At 37.5% G+C, this 6570-nt stretch overlaps 1 protein-coding gene across 1 annotated transcript in view; it reads right to left on the reverse strand.

Annotated features, from left to right (window-relative positions):
* The window catches only part of LOC106876307 (sprouty-related, EVH1 domain-containing protein 2), a 195420-nt gene that overhangs the window by 167510 nt on the left and 21340 nt on the right, over positions 1–6570 (reverse strand). The window lies entirely within an intron of this gene.

Consider the following 6570-nt stretch of genomic DNA (forward strand, 5'->3'; position numbering starts at 1 on the left):
TTATTAGGCGGCGAGCTGGCAGAATCATTAGCGCGTCGAACAAAATGCTTAACCGCATTTCTTATAGCTCTTTGCGTTCTGAGTTGAAATCGCGCTTGAGAGTCAACTTTACCTTTTATTCTTTCGGGGAAAATAAAGTACAAGTGAAGTACTAGGTTGATGATATCGACTAATGCCACTTTTAGAATTGCTGGCCTTGTACCAAAATTTGAAAGCATTATTATTATTATTATTATTATTATTATTATTATTATTATTATTATTATTATTATTATTAAAGTGGATCCAGAGCAACAACAATGATTTCTTAAATAGACACAAGGCCAGATTTTCAGGGAAGGTGGAGTTAGTCGATGATTTCTTATAAGAAATAATTTGTTTAGAAATGCCCTATAAATAGAGAAAGTGTACGTTAAACACATACACACACAAACAAGAAAAGCAATAGCATAATCACAACAAACATTCACACACAAACATACATGCACAAATATATACATGTGCAAACACAAACAATTAAGCTCATTGGTGAAACCATGGCCAAGAAACAAAAACTTGAGAAAGCCGTCTTTGTAGTGAAAGCGTAAGAGAGGTTGGCTTGTCATACAATTTTGCCATTCATAGAGATTTTATGAATGAAATTGTTGAACTGCACAACGATGAAGTGTTTGAGAAGATTGCAATGAGTCGTATGTAACGATTGCATTTACGACACATGCACGCACCTCACACATGCGCAGATATTCATATGCATACACAAGCAATGCTTCTTTCTTTGTATGATAGCGAGAGAGAGAGAGAGAGAGAGAGAGAGAGAGAGAGAGAGAGAAAGAAAGAGAGAGAGCGATTATGTACCTATTTGGCATATGGTTTGTAACTTGGCTTAGAACATACGTTTATGCCAAGGAGCCAGTCACTGTTGTTGACTGTAGAAAAAAATATATACAAGTCAACACACATACGTCGACCACACACACACACACTAAATATCCTGAGAATGAATGTGCATGATATACTATAATGTTAACTAAGGATGATGATGATGACAACGTTTCTCAGTTTCTATGTTTAATTACTTGTTTCTTCCTAAGATACAAACCTCTCTCTCTCTCTCTCTCTCTCTCCACATACTCACTCATCCTCCCACACACCACTCACATACACACGTATGTATGTATCTATATATATCTATATATACATACTGCCTGACCCAAGTTTGTTACGTCTTTTTAAAGTAAATCATGTTTAAATGTTGTCTTAGGAGAAAATACACACATTTCCTGTCGTTACTTCCCAACAGGAAACCTATAAAGTATTGCGCGCGCGCGAATTTTCACTCACAATCAACTCGTTGCCCTTTTCTATATAATTTATAATGTTCGTATCTGTAGGCATTTGTTGGTATGTTTGTATGTGGGAAGGCATGAGTGGGAAGGCATGAGTGGGAGGAGAGAAAGACAAATTTGAAAGGAAGAACCTTGGTTCAAAACGATGCCAAGACAACATCAATGAATGTTTCAAATTATCTACAATTCGCGTACACGTTTCCAAAGAATCCACCCCCATACGATTGTGGAAGTAAAAGACTTAGTAAATCTTCCACCAATGCCAGATACGAAATTGATATCAACAGAAAAGTTACCAAATTGAATTAACTGTACGGGATTTGGTCTAAGCAGATACGGCCAAAATGAAATGGGGTTACAATATGAAATCCCCTTTCTACGATTGTGGAACAATCAACAGTTACATTTCTTTCCATCACTGAATTCCTCTTGTTGTTTGGGTGATCACAGAAATATCCTAAAGATCCTACAATGTGGAATTTAAAAAAGTGGAAAGTTTTCTAGAAAGAGTTAGAGGATTACGTCAAACCTGTACTAGTATTTCGTCTCATTGACTTTGAAAAGATGAAAAAAGACGGTGGTTTTGGCGAGATCTGAACTCAAAAATATAAAGAACCAGAACTATGTAACGCCCTAACGATTCTGCTAGTTATGGCTTTTTTAATGCTAAAAATAAGTGCTTTCAATTTAACTACAAGGCCAGTAATTTTGAGGGGAAGGGATTAATCCGATACCATTGATGACAATATTTTATCAATCTTGATGGGATGAAAGGCAAAGTTGACGTCGGCAAGATTTGAACTAAGAGCGAAGAAATACCGCAACTAGAGGAAGGGGATCAGTCGATTACATATATGCCAAAGAAGTGACTGGTACTTTATTTTAATAACCCCAGAAGGACAAAAAGCAAAGCCGACCTGGTCGGGATTTTAACTCAAAACATAACTATAAAAAGTTATACTGTTGGCTTCAGTAGAAACTGGAACTAACTCCTCGAATAGAACTTTATTCAGTGGAGAGATGAAACCCTATAAAATATTTGACGAACCAACGGGATGTAGTGGTGTCAATGGCACCGAGACATGGTCATTTAGGCCTGTTGGAAATGACAGTCAAATCTCCCTCAATTTAACTCGGCGATCTTTGCGAAAAGATACATGGGATGTGGTAATCCTTAGAGAAAAGGGAATAGATTGGTTAAAACAATCCTTACTCCTTTATAAACAAAATGATTGGATGGTTATGGCCAGAAAACTTTCAGCAGTTTCTGTGTGTTCGATCAGCACAGGCCTGCAACTAAACAACATTAACTATATATATATATATATATATATATATATATATCATCATCATCATCATCATCATCATCATCATCGTTTAATGTCCGTTTTCCATGCTGGAATGGGTTGGACGGTTTGACTGAGGTCTGGAGAGCCAGCAGCTGCACCATCTGATCTGGTTTCAATGTTTCTACAACTGGATGCCCTTCCTAACGCCAACCTCTTTGAGAGTGTAGTGGGTACTTTTTTACGTGCCACCAGCACAGGAGACAGTCAGGGGGCACTGGCCATAGCTACGATATTGGTTTTACTTGACTCAACAGGTCTTCTCAAGCATATCGCCCGACGCATCAGGGGTATTCTTAACAGGGCTGGACATGAGTGGCTGCGATCTCACTTTAGTTGCCGGGTCTTCTTAATCACAGCTTATCTCCAAAGGTCCCGATCTCCTGTCATTGCCTCTGTGAGGCCCAATGTTCGAAGGTCACCAATTCAACTCATGTCTTCCTGGGTCTACCTCTATATGTGTGTGTGTGTGGATATATATGTATATATATGTGTGTGTATACATATATGTGTATATGTATACACACACACACACACACACACACGTATATGTGCATATGTGTGTGAGAGAGATTATTCTTTAATTTTTCACAGCTATGACCATGTTGGAACAGCCGCTGTTGTCGTTTAGCCCCAGGTCAACCATAACCAAGCAGCTCGATGATCAAAAGAATTCAAGCTGTGACGATCCAGTTTTTTTTTTGTTTTTGCTTTTTAATTGGTATCTGGCGCTACAACATCAAATGTTACTTTTTGCCATTTTCTTAAGGCAGTAAGGCTATATAAGCTAGAGGGAAATTTGATTGCTGTTTCTAGCGAGGTTATTTCGTTAGTTAGTCACTATGAGTGTGAAGAGAAATCTGCATACATTGACGGGATGTACATGCATATATAGATAAAGATACATAAATATACACGTAACAATAATAGACAGAAGATATATAGCTACGGTACCTTTTGGTTATCTCAACCCCATTAAAAAACTGGGTCATCTCCCCACTAAAAAATCTAGTTAATGTGGCGACCTAGAGTTAGATCCTTTTGATTGAATACTTCAACACATTGTTGACGTTTGGCCTCCTCAATAGGCATGATATGATTTGTTAAAAAAAAAATCATCAGATTCAGTAAGATGTTTAATTTTTTCAGTTTTCACGTTTATTAATTTTTTCATTTTTTGTCTTTTGTTTTATTGAGGGTTAAACAACATTTTCAGTTGAAGGAGATAACCAAAAGTACCGATATTTCTCGTAAAACGTGAGGGGGGGGGACCTAAATTTTTAATGGGGGTGAGATAACCAAAAAGTACCATAGCTACACAAGATATACACACGCATAGATACTGCATAACATAGGTGGTTAGGAAGTTCGTTTTGCAACTCCGTATTTTCGGGTTCAGTCCCACTGTACAGAACTTTGGGCAAGTGTCTTAAGTGTCTTCTAGAATAGTTCCCGGCTGACTAATGCATTGTGAATGAATTTGGTCGTCGGAAACTGAAAAAAGACCGTCGTGTGCGCATGCACACACATGTGTGTACTCCTCGCCGCTTGACAGCCGGTTTTCATGCCCTATCCCCGTAAGCTAGCGGTTCGACAAAAGACTGGTAAAATAAGTACGAGATTTTAAAAAAAACAACAACAAAATAAACTGGAGTCGATTTCTTCAACTAAAATCTTGAAGTGCCCTAGCATGGGTGCAATCCAATGACTGAAAGAAGTAAAAAATAAAAAGAAAAGATAAAAGATACTTAGAAAAATTTGAGACATACATAAGTAGATAGATAATCGTTCATAGAAATATATAAACCCAGAGGAGAAATACATACTCTAAGATGTAGAGCAGTTAATATTACAGTGGGGTAGGCCGGTAACCCCATAAACCGGCCTACCCCACTATAAATAAGTAGATAGATAGATATGTAAACAGAGATAGGCGGCAGGAAGGATCTAGATAAAGTAAGTAGGTAAAGAAGAAATAAGAATTTGTGTATTTTATTCACAGAGAAAAGTGAATGAAGTTTTATATATCATAGAGAGAGGAAAGAAGAGGAAGACAAACAGAGAAAACAGCCAACAAGTATTTATGTATGTCTCTGTGTAAGAAAGTAGGTGTGTAGTACAATGTGTGCGTGCGCGCACGCTAAGTAGTCAGTTAAGCAGATTTGTAGGCGCAGTATGGCTGACTGGTTAAGAAGTTTGCTTTGCAATCATGAAATGTTGGCTGCAATTCCGCAGCGAGGTATCTTGGGCAATGGATGTAACCTTTAGAAGTTATCCTGGGACCGGAGACCAGGCTCGAATGCTTGCAACAGATTAAGTCTACCAAAGTATACATACATAGCATATACAAAAGCAAAAAAATAAAACAACAAAAGTACAAGGGACGTTCACTGTTACTAGTATTAGGTTGACGCTCAAGGAAGAATGGAAAGGGTCATAGAGTAAAAGTTATAACGTTTCGGAGACAGTCTTTCTTCGGATATAAGAGAAAGTCCAAGAGAAACAGGGAAAGTATACATGATCTTCTCTACAATATGCAGTTGTTATTATTGGTTTTCGTTACTGTATGCAGTAGAAAATAGGATGGATATTAACAAAAGTATCATCAAAATTGAATACACAACCTTTTGGAACGTGGACATTTGGAAAGGTTCTGAGAATATCATGGATAGAATAAAAAACCAATAAATATGGCAAAAAACTAGGGTAATGTTTTGAACTTTTAGACACTATCAAAAAAGGGGGGAAAAAAACTAAAATACTTTGGATTTAAATAGAAAAAAAATGGTTTATAGAGAAAGCAAAATGAATGAGGGGAATATAAACGGAGAAAGCAGAAATTGTGTGGATGGTAGCACCAAGAATTGAACGCACAGAAAGAGAGACCGAGATGGTGTCCCTGGTTGTTAAGCTGCTGAGAGCAGACATTATCTGACGATGAAGAATGTCAGATTGTAAAGTTAACTGTGATTCTTCTTACGGCATGTTTTTGTGAAAAGCACGCTCACACATATTTCCCAATGCATTCTTTTGGTATATCTTTCTAGATTGAATACTCAATACTCTAAAGCAGAACTACAATAATATAATCTAATGTATACATGTAGTAATGATGCAGGCAAAATACATTATAAGTACGAATATTAACACTGGTGTCTTATTAATTAAGAAAATCTACTACTGTTACTACTACTACTTATAATAATAATGAGTTCAAATTTTGGCACAAGGCCAGCAATTTCGGGGGAGGAGATAAGTCGATTACATCGACCCCAGTGATCAACTGGTATTTATTTTATCGACCCCAAAGGATGACGGAATTTGAACCCAGAACGTGAAGACGGGTGAAATAACGCTGAGCATTTTGCCCGGCGTGGTAACGATTCTTATTTCTTTATTGCCCACAAGGGGCTAAACATAGAGGGGACAGACAAAGGGATTAAGTCGATTATATCGACCCCAGTGCGTAACTAGTACTTGATTTATCAACCCCGAAAGGATGAAAGGCAAAGTTGACCTCGGCGGAATTTGAACTCAGAACGTAACGGCAGAAGAAATACCGCTAAGCGTTTCGTCCAGCGTGGTAACGATTCTGCCAGCTCACACACAGCCTTAAATGAATATTATTAATATTAAGATAGATATGAAATCATTATTTGTATCTCTCGAAAAGAACAAAGTTTCTAAAAAACAAATGGAGAGAGTTCGTAGTGTTGTCTAGGTATGATACCACATCTGTCATGTTCACTTAGGATGTAAGTTCGAGTCCCACGGGCAGCCGTCGACTTTTTGTTTTCCACCCTAGGCGTTTTTTAAATCCAATATTCGACATGCTTTTATTTATAGATTTATCTAGTTCGAGTTCCACCGTTAATATA

This window comes from Octopus bimaculoides, chromosome 4 (assembly GCF_001194135.2).
Source record: "Octopus bimaculoides isolate UCB-OBI-ISO-001 chromosome 4, ASM119413v2, whole genome shotgun sequence".
In the NCBI taxonomy this organism is placed as follows: domain Eukaryota; kingdom Metazoa; phylum Mollusca; class Cephalopoda; order Octopoda; family Octopodidae; genus Octopus; species Octopus bimaculoides.